The sequence below is a fragment of the Trachypithecus francoisi genome, unplaced genomic scaffold, assembly GCF_009764315.1.
Source record: "Trachypithecus francoisi isolate TF-2019V2 unplaced genomic scaffold, Tfra_2.0 Lachesis_group2, whole genome shotgun sequence".
NCBI lineage: Eukaryota > Metazoa > Chordata > Mammalia > Primates > Cercopithecidae > Trachypithecus > Trachypithecus francoisi.
Window position 1 is genome coordinate 90,460,357 of NW_022681465.1, and position 15,077 is coordinate 90,475,433.

At 38.1% G+C, this 15,077-nt stretch overlaps 1 protein-coding gene and 1 long non-coding RNA gene across 18 annotated transcripts in view; one reads left to right on the plus strand and one right to left on the minus strand.

The window, feature by feature from the left end:
• Positions 1–15,077, minus strand: part of PDE4D (phosphodiesterase 4D) — a 1,626,844-nt gene that overhangs the window by 156,704 nt on the left and 1,455,063 nt on the right. The window lies entirely within an intron of this gene.
• Positions 1–15,077, plus strand: part of LOC117065162 — a 32,541-nt gene that overhangs the window by 11,599 nt on the left and 5,865 nt on the right. The window contains exons 2-5 of one of the 7 annotated variants that reach the window (XR_004429838.1): positions 724–966; positions 8,283–8,362; positions 12,401–12,476; positions 13,377–13,478. This is a non-coding gene — a long non-coding RNA (uncharacterized LOC117065162). Of the gene's footprint in view, positions 1–723; positions 967–8,282; positions 8,363–9,726; positions 9,786–12,400; positions 12,748–13,376; positions 13,479–15,077 lie in introns of those variants that run through there. The other 6 variants (XR_004429843.1, XR_004429844.1, XR_004429841.1 and 3 more) reach the window with 6 other exon arrangements.

Below are 15,077 nucleotides of genomic sequence, written 5' to 3' on the forward strand. Positions count from 1 at the left end.
TTGGGAAATGTCTACAGTTCAAATTAAGATGTTTAGAGTCAAGGTCATTTAGCATGATGATGGAATGATATATGTCTAGTTAGATTTCATCTGCCCAATCTTTGACACAAACACATCAGAATTGTCTTGGTATCCACCAACCAAATAATGATTGTTTCTCTTGAAGATTGCTGAGTGACCCACAGTAAGCTTATTAGGAGATGAGGAGCAACTGTTCCGGAGAGAAGCTGTTTAATAACATAGGAAATGTGCAACATAGTTCCATCTAGAGCTATTTAGAGTCATAACATGGAAGGACAGCAGCTTACACCTGGTTCAACCCTTCTGCCTTTAAGTGAGGAAACTGATGCCCAAAGGCTGCTTCATGCTTTACTCAAGGTCACCCACATATTAAGAGGCAGGACTGACAAATTAAAGCTGTCTCTCTCTAAATGGTATGCTTTTCCTACTACGACACTGCTCCTGATTATTCAAAACCTACTGACTGAATCTCAAACCCATTTGCCAAGGGAGTTTCCATTTTCTTTTAAATCTGAGCAATATTTCTTAATTTCTTGATTAAAGTGATATTTCAGGAAAGTTTAGATGAATTATAATGATTTTCTCCTTTGTTTTCAGTGAGTTTCACAACTAGTGTAAAGGTTATTAAGTAGAATGGAACAAAATAATATATGTTGGAATGTATGAAATTCAGATGGTTTTGTTCTTTGTTATTTTTTGTAGAGATAGCATCTTCCTATGTTGCCCAGGCTGGTCTCAAACTCCTGGGCTCAAGTAATCCTCCTGCCTTGCCTCCCAAAGTGCTGCGATTACAGACGTAAGCCACTGAGCCCAGCGAAGATGTGTTTTTAAAAAGTGATGATGAGCTCTGGGAAGAAGAAGCAAAGATTTATCTGGGTTCCAAATATATGAGCTCCCTGAGCCCAGCCATCATTCTGCTTCATCTACTACATAGCTCTCACCATGGTTTGTAACATTGCTTGCTAATATATTTTATTTGCTACCTAATTCAAGCCATTGAGTTAATATTTGATTACATAAATACGATCTTCATAGTTACTTTTTCCCTGCCCCCAATAGTTTTTGCCTTCTCTTCTGAGGACTATAACTGCTTTTATAAATCACCTTTTGCTACTCTCTTTTTGGTAGATGTGCATCACATTCTGGTCATGAATGGCGAAGAGATGGGGCGGAGTTAAAAGATGCTGGTTTTAGAGTCAGACAAACCTGTGTTGGAAACCTGGCTTAACCACTTGCTACTACATAAGTTCAAGACATAACTTCTCTGAGCCTCAGTTTCCTTAGCTATAAAATATGACCCCTACCTTGCAGAGTTATTGAAAGGGTTAAAGATTATGTTTACTAAAGTCCTATCACAATGCCTAGCACATAGGAGAAACTCAATCAAGGATAATTTTATTAATGATTTTTAAAAAATAAATGGAATCATAAAATTAGTAAAGATTAATAAGATTGAACAAAGGACATATAGTATTTTCCCCCCTTATAACCAGAGCTGTTCCTCAGTACCACTAAAATTGGAAGGACAATATTTCTTTAAAGAATTTTTCTAGTGAAAAACTGAGCCAAATATATGATCACTGGCCTGCATTATGAATGCATGTTTCACTGAGTATCTGATTACAATTGAATGTCAAATAGCTACAAAATCTAATTGTGGTCTTAAAAATTGTCTCTTCTCCCTGAGACAAGCATCCAATATTTCCTAGGTGATAACTAAGCTTTGTGTACACTGAGATAAGACGCCAAATCAATTCCTTAAACTTAAAGGCACAAAGGTTTCGGAAAGCCTCATTGTCCATTTGAGAGACAAGCCATAGCATCTCGTAAAGCACATTTTCACTGTATACTATGTTACTACAAAATTGAGTTAATTTCATTAAATTACAAAATTTATCAAAATAAAAATGTTTTCTCCTTTGCAGGAATTGATAACATAATATAAAATAATAATAGTATTTTCACTCAGAAGCAAATTACAGCCATGATTGTTTGAGTTGGCTAACCCAAATTTCGTAAGTGAAACTAGAGTGGTCTGCGTTAGTCCTACATTGCATATGATTCAGGGAAACCCAGATGTCAAAAGGGTGTGTGAATCAAAAAAGGGTATTCATCTTGCTGATTTAGCCCTGAACCAATCAATTCTTCCTGGAGCACTGGAGAAAAATTTCTTGTTTCTAATGGAATCGTCCTGCCCTTACCTACCTAGTAAAAATTTTGTACCCAATCAATACCTTAATCAACTTTAAATTCCTGAATAGCCTTTCTGCCTCATTCAAGCGAATAGAAAGAAAGGGATTAATCATATTTAAATACTCCAAACCACTGAGTAAAGTTCAATGCAAATTTGATCATGTGATTCCCTTCTTTAAAACCATTCATTAGTGATGATCCATTCACCTAACTATGCCCTCAGCAGGCAGGGCTGTTTCAGCCTGAGGAAGGGGTGCCCTTTTCTAATTCATCCAGCTAAAAGGTGGCCCTTTGGTATCTATCTGCTCAGCGATAGTGCCTTTTAAAAATATATAAAAGATGCCTTAAATATACAAAAGGCACACGGGCAGTCCTTTTCAGGTCTCAGTTTAAGGCTGATTTCTGAGTTGGTTATATGCTCTCACAGCAATTTGTATGTTGCCTTCATGGTGCTTAAGGCATTTCAATCATACATTTTGTTTACTTTTTCTTTCCCTTACTAGAGTATGGAAACTGTGACTATCTTTTTCACTTTTGTATCCCCAACTCTTATCCCAGTGCCTAGTACCCAAGTACCAGCTACTTTATTGACTGAACACAAGTACTAGTGAATTAAAAAATTATTATATAAAGTCAGGTTGTTGTTTTGTCCAATAGTAGCTATGTTTCGTACTGCAAGTCATTTTTGAGAGCATATGAAATAACTCTATGTCCTCATGAATAACCTTATCATAATCATTCCTGAACAGCACGGGCATGTGGTATTCCAAAAGGGTGTTTTACTGGTCCTTGGTTAAATTTAAAGAAATGATAACAATAAGGCCAATTTAAAATACACACACACACATTAATGAGAGGTTTCTAAGCCCCCCATGGGAGATGACTGCCCTTTGTCTTTACTGTTTTGCAGTATTAAAAGTATATAGAATGTGGAAAAGAAATGTCCTAATATGAAATCATGGTTCCAGTATACGTTAGTGTGTTCTGTTGAAAATAGCTTTGTTTGCAAAACAATGAAGAGTTGGTAATCGTATGTTGGCCCTCATAGTTTTTTGTTTTGAAATTCCAGAGTCTGGGAACCATTGACTTCACAGGGTTTTCCCATCAGAACACAGATTTGAGGGTTTTTAAGGATATATGTCTTAGTTTCTAGTTGCAAATGGCTCCAACCTACAATCATTCCTTCTTTGGGGGTCCCATCTTTATTTTTTACTTTTCTGATAATTCCCACAACTTTGCCCACAAAATTGCCAATTCCTAAATATTATTAAAGTACAATTTTGTATACCCCAGAGCTAAAATATAATTAATTTTACTGTAAGAGAAATCAGTTAAAATGTAAAAAGTTTAATAATATACATTGTAATAATGGCCCTGGTACACTCCCCCACCGTTCACTGGAATAATCAAAGGTATAACCCTTGAAAGTAAAAGTAACTTTTCTTTGCACATATTAGACTTCTCAATGGTGTGCCAAAGAGTGGAGATTACAGGTGAGCCGAGATATTGATTTCCCTTGGCTCTTGTCACTGGTGGGTGGGAGACTGAACACAAGCCACATCCTTTATTTACTACAGTTTTCATAGAAATATAGTTATCAACATATGTCATGAAGGAACAAATGTGGGGAAGTACTGACCTAAATAATTTTTACGTGATTCAGTATACATGTAAATTGAAATAAAGAATATTAAATCTCAAAACTATTCAGAGGACCTTATTCAATGGTATAATATTTCAAATGTAATTTTTATTACAGTATATTTTCGGGTACAGTTTTAAAAATGGGAAGCATGCAATTAACAAATACATAAAAATAACACTAGTTTAGTCTTGCCTTTAAGAAAAGTTCTTGTTTGCTGCTCCTGTTACATATATACGCATGGGACTTCATGGCCTTTAAGACATGTTGATAATATTAATATTTCCGCTTGATTGTGGGAAGTAGCATTCATTTTCAGCTTTGCTTAGAGCTTATTAACCTGATGCCAACATGATATACTAGAAATGTCCTTGTCAGTTCAAACCCACAAGTAAAAATGATCATACTGTTGAATGTGTTCAGTCTGATTTGACAATGGTAACAAGTCAACACTGTTCTGCTAAAGGAAGGTCAATCATCCCATTGCACCAGGGATTTCTTTATTTCTTTTGCTAAAATTAGCATTATGATCAGTGTATGTCAAAGAATACATTGGGATCAAAAATTCTCCTTGTTCATTTCTGTTTTTCCATTCTCTTATGACTTAGAGAACTGAAAAATTAATCTCAAATTTTTTTTCTATCTGTAAATATACAATACATATACACACACTCTCTTACACACACACGAAATCTCTGAAAATATTGTCAAATGCATGACACACAAAATAAAAAAGGTAGAGATTTTTTCATAAGCATGAAACAGAAAATAACTTTCCTCCTCACTACAATTCATAGCTAGGATTCATGATTTTCTGGTAAGAGTAGCAAAATGAACGCCGATTTTATGGCATAGGAGACCAATGGCTTTAGACCTGGATTCAAATGTTAACTCTGTCACTTCCTAGCTTGGTGAAGATGAGCAAGTTAAGTCTTAGTTTTCTCATTTGTAAATTGGAGTCCATAGAGTCACGAGAATTCCCCAAGATGATTTATTTGAAGCATTTGGCACAACACCTGGTACAAATTAGGAACTCAAGCAACAGAAGACACAGCATTAAAATACAGTGCACTACATCAGGACACTACAAAAGCTTAATTTAATAAATCTCTTGTCTGATTCATTCTAATTCTGCTAGTATACTGTAGAAGAGTACACTAGGTCCTGTTTGTGGCCTCCCCAGGACAGCTCCGCCCACCCTACACCTTGGGCATAAGCCACTTTCCCAGTTTCCCAGGCATGCCACAGCAGCCCCAGTAAAGCAGTGGTTATCACTGCAATTGCCTCATGTTTTCCGCCTCCCTGTCCTTGCAGGCATAGCCTGGGCAATGGCCTCTGACTTGACAGGAGCCATCCATCTACATGTGAGATGCACAGAGGCTCTGTATTCCCCAGGGACTCTGGGAGGGTCAAGGGTCCCATGGAGCAAACTTTGACCAATGAGAGACAAAAGACCCATGCACAGAAAAATTGCTCACCCTTTCTCCTCCATGTGGAACGTTCTAAGATGCAGTCTCACAGGCAATGTTCCTTGTAACTTAACAACTAGTTGTGTGTGTGTGTCTGTGTGTATGTGTGCGTGTGTGTTTGTGAAGCTCTGACAAGCTTGGCAATGCATTACCTTGTACTTGGTTTCTCTTCTTCCCTAATGGTGTTCCTTTCACCCCCAAATCCACGTTTGCTTTCTTGGGATTGCATGACTCACCTCCCTCATAAAGCTAGCATGTAAGCTGTCCCTAGGGAATTTGAGCTACAACTAAGATTTAGAAAAAAAGATGAGACAACTAGATAGAGTACAAGAATGAAAGAGAAAAAGTCACAGTATTTGACATCAATTTTACTTATCTATCATTCTTTGGATTCTCCCAGTAGTGGAAGCTCTTAAGCCCACATTACCACCTTACTAACAAAGAATAACTGATAAAATCAACAGGACAATGGGCCTTTGAGAACAAACCATCATTAATTTTGTTCCACAGAGTCCAATTTCAATTATTACCTAAGATATGTTTGGAACCACTTAATGCTATTTTATGAGAGAGAGACAGAGTTTTCTCTTTGAAAAGTCATGTTCCTTTGAATTTAACTAAAACGTAACAGGATGTTAAAATGCAACCCTGGCATTTTTCCTTCCTTCAGAAATATGCTCACATTTTATAGAGAAAGCTATATATTGAGGTTCTGCAAACAACAAAATGCAATTTTCACATTAAACATGGATTCTAACATCTGGCATTTCTCCTGGTGCTTGCACATAATTATCCAAAATTGCAGTTTTTCCAACAGGGGACCCACAGTGGTAGCTCTGATTCATTCCACATTATATATATGACCCTTTCTCATAGTGAGGGTGGTCTTCAACACCAATGCTCCTAACTGCCATCTTCCTTCAACTTACATGGAACACTTTTCCTCATGGCTCCAAATATATGAGCTCTAGGTTGTTATTCAGGGTTCTTTCATCCTCATTTTTTGTACCTTTTATGACTGCTTTCTGAAAAGGCACACTTGCTGAGTTGGCGCCTCACAGGTGGTTTGGTTTGTGGCATATTTTAATAGCTATGAAACCATGAGTTCAGCTATTGGGTTGCAATGAGTTACATAATGCATGTGCAATTCAGTGCACCAACAAGAGGATTTTCCTAAGACCCCAAATGACCCAGGAAACTGACACATTGAAGGGGTTGCACCTCACCAAATGTCTCTGACAAGGATGCACTTACTTGGAAGGATATGCCCTTACTCTGAAGGCTGGTGGTCTGAGGAGAGCAGATGAGGTAATCATCCAACTACATTAAGGCACATTTATTTCTGTTGCTTTTGGGTTCATTTTATTTTGATTTGGTTTGTTTTCTGTTCTTAGCAATCAGTCCGTTTTATGAGTACTTTGGCAAGTAGTAGCAAAAGCTGTTTTCTCTAGGAAATTTTTAACCTTTCAAACACAGCAGAGATGTTCAGGACATTATAAATTCTATTAAATGTGGTCCCTAGTCCTGGGGTTGATGGTCACGACCATTTTTCTTTTTCTTATCACTCCAGTTTAATTTACTTGGAATGAAAAAAGTAAATCTGAGATCCTGATGATTATCAGTTGAGATTCTGGGCCTTTAAACACAATCTTTTCTGGTCTGGGCTTATTTGCAACCCAGCACTTCCAGAAATGTCTGTCATTAGCCCAGGAGGATGAACTCCAAACCATCCACGTTCTATTTATCTCATCATTCTCTATATTTACTTATTCATTCAATACATTTTCTCCCATATGCCAGTACTGTGCAGATGATAGGGACATCATGTTGAACAAAACAGCAAAAGCCCTGCCTAAAGATACTGGGCCATAAAATTCTGTTCAAAGATACGTTTTGCTATTCAATTTGCAAATCTGCATAGCATGAGGAGAAATAAAAATAATAAATTATATCCTTCACTTATTCTTTCATTCATTTTCCATTTATTTAAAAGACACTTATTGAGATCTACTTTGTGATAGGTACTGTACTGAATGCCAGGAAAAGCAAGGATAAAAGATACAGCGTGTCCGGAAACCATCTGAAAAGGATGAATTTGACTACTCAAATATTTTAAGAGACTAAATGATTGTAAAAAAAAGCAAATTAAATTTGTTTTAATTTAAACAAATTAAATTTTTTTAAAAAGTTTTACACAAATGAGGAGAGTTCATTTTCTTAATATACTCAAAATATTAACATATCAATAAAAAATAAACTCCTCAAGATAATTGATTTAATGAGTCTTTGGAGGTAGGAGGGAACTGGCCCATAAATGTATGAAAAGTGATTAATTTTCTTTGCAATTAAATTAGATGGGGAAAATATATATATTTTTTAATCTCAGGGTCAGTGTGTATGGAAATACAAGCATTTTTAATGCTGATGGTGGGATTGTAACTTAATATAGTCTTTTTAGAAGACAGCTTGGCAATATTTATGAAAATTTTAAATTCAGTTTCACAGCTAAGAATGTATTCAATGGGTAAACTCACAAAGATGTTCAGGTACAAGGATGCCTGCAGTGTTATTTGTATTAATTGTAGTAAGAATTGGAAATGATCCACAAGACTATCAATAGAGTTAAATGGGTTTTTGCACATAACATAATGTAATACTATGTGTCAGATAAGAATGATCATTATCTCTAGATCATGATCTGTATAAGCCCATACCAAAGGGCCCCAAGATACACTTTTAAATTAAAAAGAGCTTGGTGCAGAATAGCATTTGTAATATTCTCTCGGAGGATATGCAAGAAACTATTAACCCTTTACTCCAGACAGTCATGATCAAGCAATTAGAGTTGCCACAGGTAACATCTATTTGCTATCCTGCTCTGTCACATGACATTTTCTATAAGTAGAGCTCTCTCTGAGAAATGTTCTGGTCCAAGCTCTTTGAATATTTGTATACAGATAAAATCAGGAAGAACCGAAGATCACTGCAATTTTCAAAGGAATGAGGACTTTAAAAGGACAGCAGCAGCAAGGGAAAGGTAGGGTGACCAACTTGTCCTAATTTGTCCAAGACTTTCCCAGTTTTAGCACTGAATGCCCCACATCCCAGGAAATCCCTCAGTGCCAGGCAAACTGGAACAGCTGATCACCCTCACCTGCCTTGGGGCTGCTGCAGACGCCTAAGCATGAACCGTAGGCACAAGAGAAGCTGAGAAACTTTCTTTCCTGTCTCCATCCTGGCTTCCCTGTACCTCTGCCCAGGTGCCAAAGGGTCCTTCTCACTTTCCCACAGCCACAACTCCCAACTTTCCTTGCACCTCTGTCCTTTGGTACAAGGATTTCTACGTTTGCGTTAGTGATGCGACCTCTTGCATTAGGATTTCCAAAACTAGAAATGTTTTTAGAGTTTATGTAGGGTTTTACAGGAGAAAAGAAGCTATTGTGAAAGAACTGTGATGGAAGGAATTGGATATAAGAACAAAAGTTATTTTGGGGGCTAGAAATCATAAATCTAAAGAGGTTTACAAGGCAAAGAAAAACTTTGTAGTATAGATAGGAAAGGATACAGTATTATTCATTAGAAAAATGGAAATAGTATCTATGAAATTAACTTAGATTTTAAAAAGAATATTTTAAGGGGGAAACTTTTTTTTTTTTTTCTGTTTGTTTTGAGACAGAATCTCGTTCTGTCGCCCAGGCTGGAGTGCAGTGGCGCGATCTCGGCTCACTGCAAGTTCTGCCTCCTGGGTTCATGCCATTCTCCTGCCTTAGCCTCCCCAGTAGCTGGGTCTACAGGCAACTGCTACCACGCCTGGGTAATTTTTTGTATTTTTAATAGAGACAGGGTTTCACCGTGTTAACCAGGATGGTCTCGATCTCCTGACCTCGTGATCTGCCCGCCTCGGCCTCCCAAAGTGCTGGGATTACAGGCGTGAGCCACCGTGCCCGGCCTTAAAGGAGAAACTTTCAAAAGAGAAAAACACCAACCCTGAGGGACTATGGGACTGAAAAATGTATCAGTAATTTATATGCTTCTGACACTTTCTATGTGACCCAGAATACTCTGCTGGGAGTAGCTAATGGCAGAACATTTCAATTATTCCCAGTTGCAGGTGCTGTGTTGTGAAAGGCACAATAGCCCCTAGCAGAATCTCACTGTTAGTATCCATGGCAAGAGAAAAGCTAAACACTGGGGACACATATTACTTCACTTTTGTCCCTGAAATTCGGCAAAGTTTCAGATTTGAGAATGGCATCAGAACTATAGCTGTTGAGTGCATGTGTTTCTCATCATAGTATTGGTATTCATTTAACATATATTCCCACAGTAACCATTTACTGAAGGAAAGCCAAAGCCATTTTAGCTTGATGACATTTTCTTTTTTTTTGTTGTTTTTTTTAGACAGAATTTCGCTCTGTTGCCCAGGTTGGAGTGCAATCGCGCCATCTTGGCTGACTGCAACCTCCGCCTCCTGGGTTCAAGTGATTTTCCTGCCTCAGCCTCCTGAGTAGCTGGGACTTCAGGCACGCGCCACCACACCTGGCTAATTTTTGTAGTTTGAGTAGAGATGGGGTTTCACCATATTGGCCAGGCTAGTCTTGAACTCCTGATCTTGTGATCCGCCCACCTCGGCCTCCCAAGATTACATTTTCTAAGACTTCCTACAGAAAGACAACTTCATTTCATATTATTCACAAGCCATCTAGTTTCTTGCCTTCAAGGTTTTTGACCATGTAGGGGGTGGGTGTGTTCCTTTTTGCACTGATAGATCAGCAGCCATGCCACTTTTCCAAAACCATATTTATTCTGCCCCCTGTATCATCCATTTAATCATTTAACCAATATTTGCTAGGAAATGAGTGAGCCGTTTTAGCTTGATTACATTTTCTTTTCTGGGATTTCATAGATGACTAAGATGTAGCATCCACCCTCAGGAGTTAAGGATACATTAAGGAAGACAGATAAAACCAACTAATATTATGACATTGTCGGATGAAAGAGGTGTGTGAAAGATTCACGAAAGCATAGAGAAGGAATGGTTACATTTGGGAGAAATTCAGGAATAGCTATCTCAAGGGGCAAGTAGGTACCTTGCAGTTTCTATAAAAGGTGAGGGTAGGGAAGACTTACAGGGAGACCGAACAATATATGCAGAGCTTGGCTTGATCAGGAAACTATACACTGCAACCTGGAATCAACGAGTGCTTTGGAAGGAAGGGGGTACATGTGGGAGAAAGCAACCTAGAAAGGTAAGCAACAGACAATGAGGGAAAGGCAGAAGACATGACATTTACATTTACTGAGCATTTATTTTGTGCCAGGCTTTTTACGTTTGGTATCTCACACAATTACTCCAGTAACCTCCTGACAATGTTTGTTACTCCATTATGCAGATGAGGGAACAGAAGATGGGGAAGGTTACACCTGGGCTGACCCATTTTTGAGTCCAGGTGTATCTAATACCAAAGACCCTGGTCATTTTACCACAGAACACTGTTTCTAGGTGAAGAAAGTTTAAACTTTACCCTGTAGGCATTGCAGACTCTGAAGGATATCAACAGGAGAGAGGCATGATCATAATTGGATTTTATTTTGAGACAGGGTCTCATCGTCGCCTAGGCTGGAGTGTGGTGAAGCAATCACAGCTCACTGCAGTCTCAATAGGAGACTGCCTCTGAGGCTCTGCCACCTGAGTAGCTGGCACTACTGGAACCTAATGCCATGCCCGGTTATTTTTTATTTTTTATTTTTATTTTTGTAGAGATGGGGTTTTGCCACGTTGTCCAGGCTGGTCTCAAACTCCTGGGCTCAAGCAATTTGCGCATCTCAGCCTCCCAAAATAGTAGGATAACAGGTATGAGCTATTGTGCCTGGCCTTAACTGCATTTTAGGAAAAAACTACTCTCTTGTGTGGAGGAGGAGGAACTGAGGAACTGGGTGCTTTTCCTAGCATGACAGAGAAATATTTTCCTACAACAAACTTCAATGTCTACTGTCACATACATACAAGTCTAGGTTTCATAGGCCTTCATGGTGCCATACTTGCAATTATGCCTAGAAACATGTAAGTCTGAGATGTAAATTGCAGAACTAAAGATGGTGGATTCCAGAAACTCTGATCCACCTAAGAGAGGAGTAGGATTGTGGAAGGTGCATAAGGGTAAAATAATATCACATTTCTAAACCTGAAAAACTCAATTCAGACATGTGCAGATTCAGTCCCATATGAATAGCCATGTTGGCCAGAAGACATCATACTTCTTAAGGGCAACAGAGATGCTGGCAGCAGATAAAGTAGTTATAACTTGCACCTGTGTAATTACTACAGCAAGTCACACTTCTGTCAAATGATCCTATTGCTTTAAAAGTTTGAGATGATGCCTGGGCTAAGAGCTTTCTTTAGCTGCATGTCTCAATGTGGCTATAAATTTCAGTCAAGTCATGTCCTGCACATTGGGTCTAATTAAAGAACACAGGAGTGAGAAGGGCAGGGTATACACTCAGGGATGGTAGAATTAGTATATTTCCTGGATCGAAATTTTAATGGTCATTATAATGCCTCTTTGGGTTGGAAATACAGATTCTTACGTATACATTCATTTTGCACAAATGAAAATGGTAAACCAAAATCAGAGAGTATTGAAGTTCTTAAACTAAAGACTACCTTATAGTGAGCTCTAGTACAGAAGGTTAAAAACTATTTTTGAGAAAATTTAATAACAATGTTTCAGAGAAAATTTTGTTACTGGATATTTTCCAGAAATAGTAATAAGACATCTATATTCAAGTAGATACAAGTGATTGTACCAGAGGGTCAATATTTTGAGAAGGCAAGCAAACATTCTTATCATAAAGATATGGTACAGGAACTAGAAGAGATGTAATATTCCTTGATGTGATTCTGTCATAAAAGGTTAACAATGTTACATCTTAGGGCCAAGGAGATAATCCCTCTTTGAAGGTTGCAAAGGTCTGGCTAGAGTCAGGAATCATTAGAGTATTCCTTTAAAGATAAAAATTACATATATGCATACAAGTTCCACTTTTAAAATCAGGAATAATCTCCTATTTTCAGGGGCCATAGAGTTAAAAACTATAAATGGATATTTGACTCATGTGGCAGAAAAGTTCAGCGGTTTCAAGATCCACAGGTGAGAAGAAAATGTAAACTAAACGGCAATCTGTTTAGTGATTTTAAAATTCCTAACAAAATACATTTCCTACAAATGTTGCTATCTGAAAAGTAACAATTAGATACCCATTTATTTGTACTTACATAATAAAAATATTCCAGAGTAATGTATACCACTGTCTAAGTCTTTCTGTCTTTCTGTTCTTTATCTGTAGCCAACCTGCTTGCCGAAATTAGTTTTACTAACAGTTTTCAGGCTGTTTACAACTGAAACCATCTTACAAAGTATTATAGACCACATTTGTTTTGTTGATGAGACCTAGAGAAGTGAAATAGTCTTTCCAGGGGCATGCAGTCTGTTATTAACAAAGTTAAGACTATGGACAATTTTAGGATCTTGTTCCTTGGTGTTTTGGAGGTTCTGAGGAAGTTGGTGAGAGGCTTCCCCTGGAAAGTAAATGTGGTTAAGAACCAACCAGGTGAGGCTCCAGGCCTACTGTCTCACTTCACCTAAAGCAGATGGCTATGTTACGGAGACTTATAGACCGGGCTTCTTTTTTGAAGACTAGTTATTTGAAACATCTCTTCTGTTAAATGAATTTTTAAATGCTAAATGAAATTTTAAAAACTTTAAATGAGTGGCCCACGCTAATGTATTAGGCATGTGAAAGGGAAGATGGTGTCGACATCGGCAGGCAGCCTACACGTTCCTGAAGGTCAGACCTATATCCCACTCATCTTGGAATTTTCCTCAGCATCTAACTTGGTGCCTTTTAAAAGGGGATTTAGAGGGAATAAGGTCTGGAGGTTCTTGCTGCTATAGCTCCAGGGGCTCCCTTCTGATGTTGCACAGTTTTCTAATTATTCCCTTGTTTTCTTCCACTGACCCATGGGATGTGGTTAACTTGTGTCGCCTAAGGCCAGCTGTGACTTTTTCCTTACCCACGTTACTTCCAAGTTGGGAACACAATCTTGCAACCTGGCCCCACCCTGTTGTCTCTGTACAAGCCTGAAAACTCAGGTAAATGAATGAATGAATGAATATTAGACTGATAATAACTGCAGGGAAAAAGATAAGAGGGAAGAAAATTAACAGTGATGAAATTATAAGGCAATAGAGCCCCTAAATATCAAAGGATGGTAAATGAGTTCATGCTAGCATTCCACTAGCCCTCTTAGGAATTTTCATGATTGCTTTCTCTTTTTTTCTGTTTACTGTTAGTATTTTGTTTCTGAAATGCATCCCATCCTTTCCTCCCTATAGAGTCTCCTAAATCGCTTTCTTTTCTCCCCAACCTTCATTCTCTCCTCCTTCACTTTCCCGCTTTCAATTCTAATTTCCAATTAGATCACTTAGGTTTACAATAATCCCCAACACTATGTATTATTCCCATCTCAAAGCAAACTTTAGATTGTAACCTTCAAATTCAAAGTCCCTTACACAGTTTTATTCTGGAAAAGTTGACTTCAAGCAATTATTGATTGGCTTGACTTCTTGCTAAATTTTGCTTAAAGGCACGCCTTTCTGGAATCACACAAAGGGTGGAAACCATACAAAAGTAGTGGTTCTCAAACTACGTGGGAATTCATAATGGTTATAAAGAATCAAATGGGCTGGGCATGGTGGCTCACACCTGTAATCCCACCACTTTGGGAGGCCGAGGCAGGCGGATCATGAGGTTAGGAGATCTGTGAAACTCTGTCTCTATTAAAAATACAACAAATTAGCCGGGCGTGGTGGCACATGCCTGTAGTCCCAGCTACTCAGGAGGCTGAGGCAGAAGAATTGCTTGAAAGCAGGAAGCAGAGGTTGCAGTGAGCTCAGATCATGCCACTGCACTCTGGCCTGGGTGACAGAGCGAGACTTTGTCTCAAAAACAAACAAACAAAAAAAGAAATGCAAGTAATGGATTATTTGAGACTTAAGTAGGATTTAAAGGAACACTGAAAAATATGTTCTAAAATTTGTATTCATGAAAAATAACTTTATTTTTATTTTTTAAAAATAACATTTATTAATAGAGATTCTATAGAGGAACGAAGTCACTTTTTATTTCCTTTCTTTTCCTTTACCATTCCCTTCCCTCTCTCCCTTCTTTCTTCCCTTCCTCCTACCCTCTCTCCCTTCCTCCTTCCCTCCTTCCCTTTCTCCTTTCCTCCCTCCATTCCTTTTCTTCCTTCCCTCCCTCCCTTCTCATCTTGGAATGAGAATATGCAAAAGTGAGATTCCCAACGAATGGATTTAAAATGCAATTTTACATTCACCTGCAATGAATGTGCAGATCTTTCCTAAAGATATAAGAAATCCACTGAAGTAAGCAAGAAAAACACTATTCCAGAATTGCAAAGGGTATCCCTAAAGAGTATGTGTGAATGCCATAAAAGATATACTATATCTAATATTATCAAGCCCTAATTGAAAACCACTGATTTCACCTACATAATTCCATGTCTCCCAAATTATGTGGTGTTGCTAGCGAACATAAACACATTTACAGTTAAGGAAAATTTAAAATATGTATCCAAAGATAAGTTTAATAGGTTTAAAAACCCAAAATCTGGCTGGGTGCTGTGGCTCATGCCTGTAATCCCAGCACTTTGGGAGGCTGAGGTGGGTGGA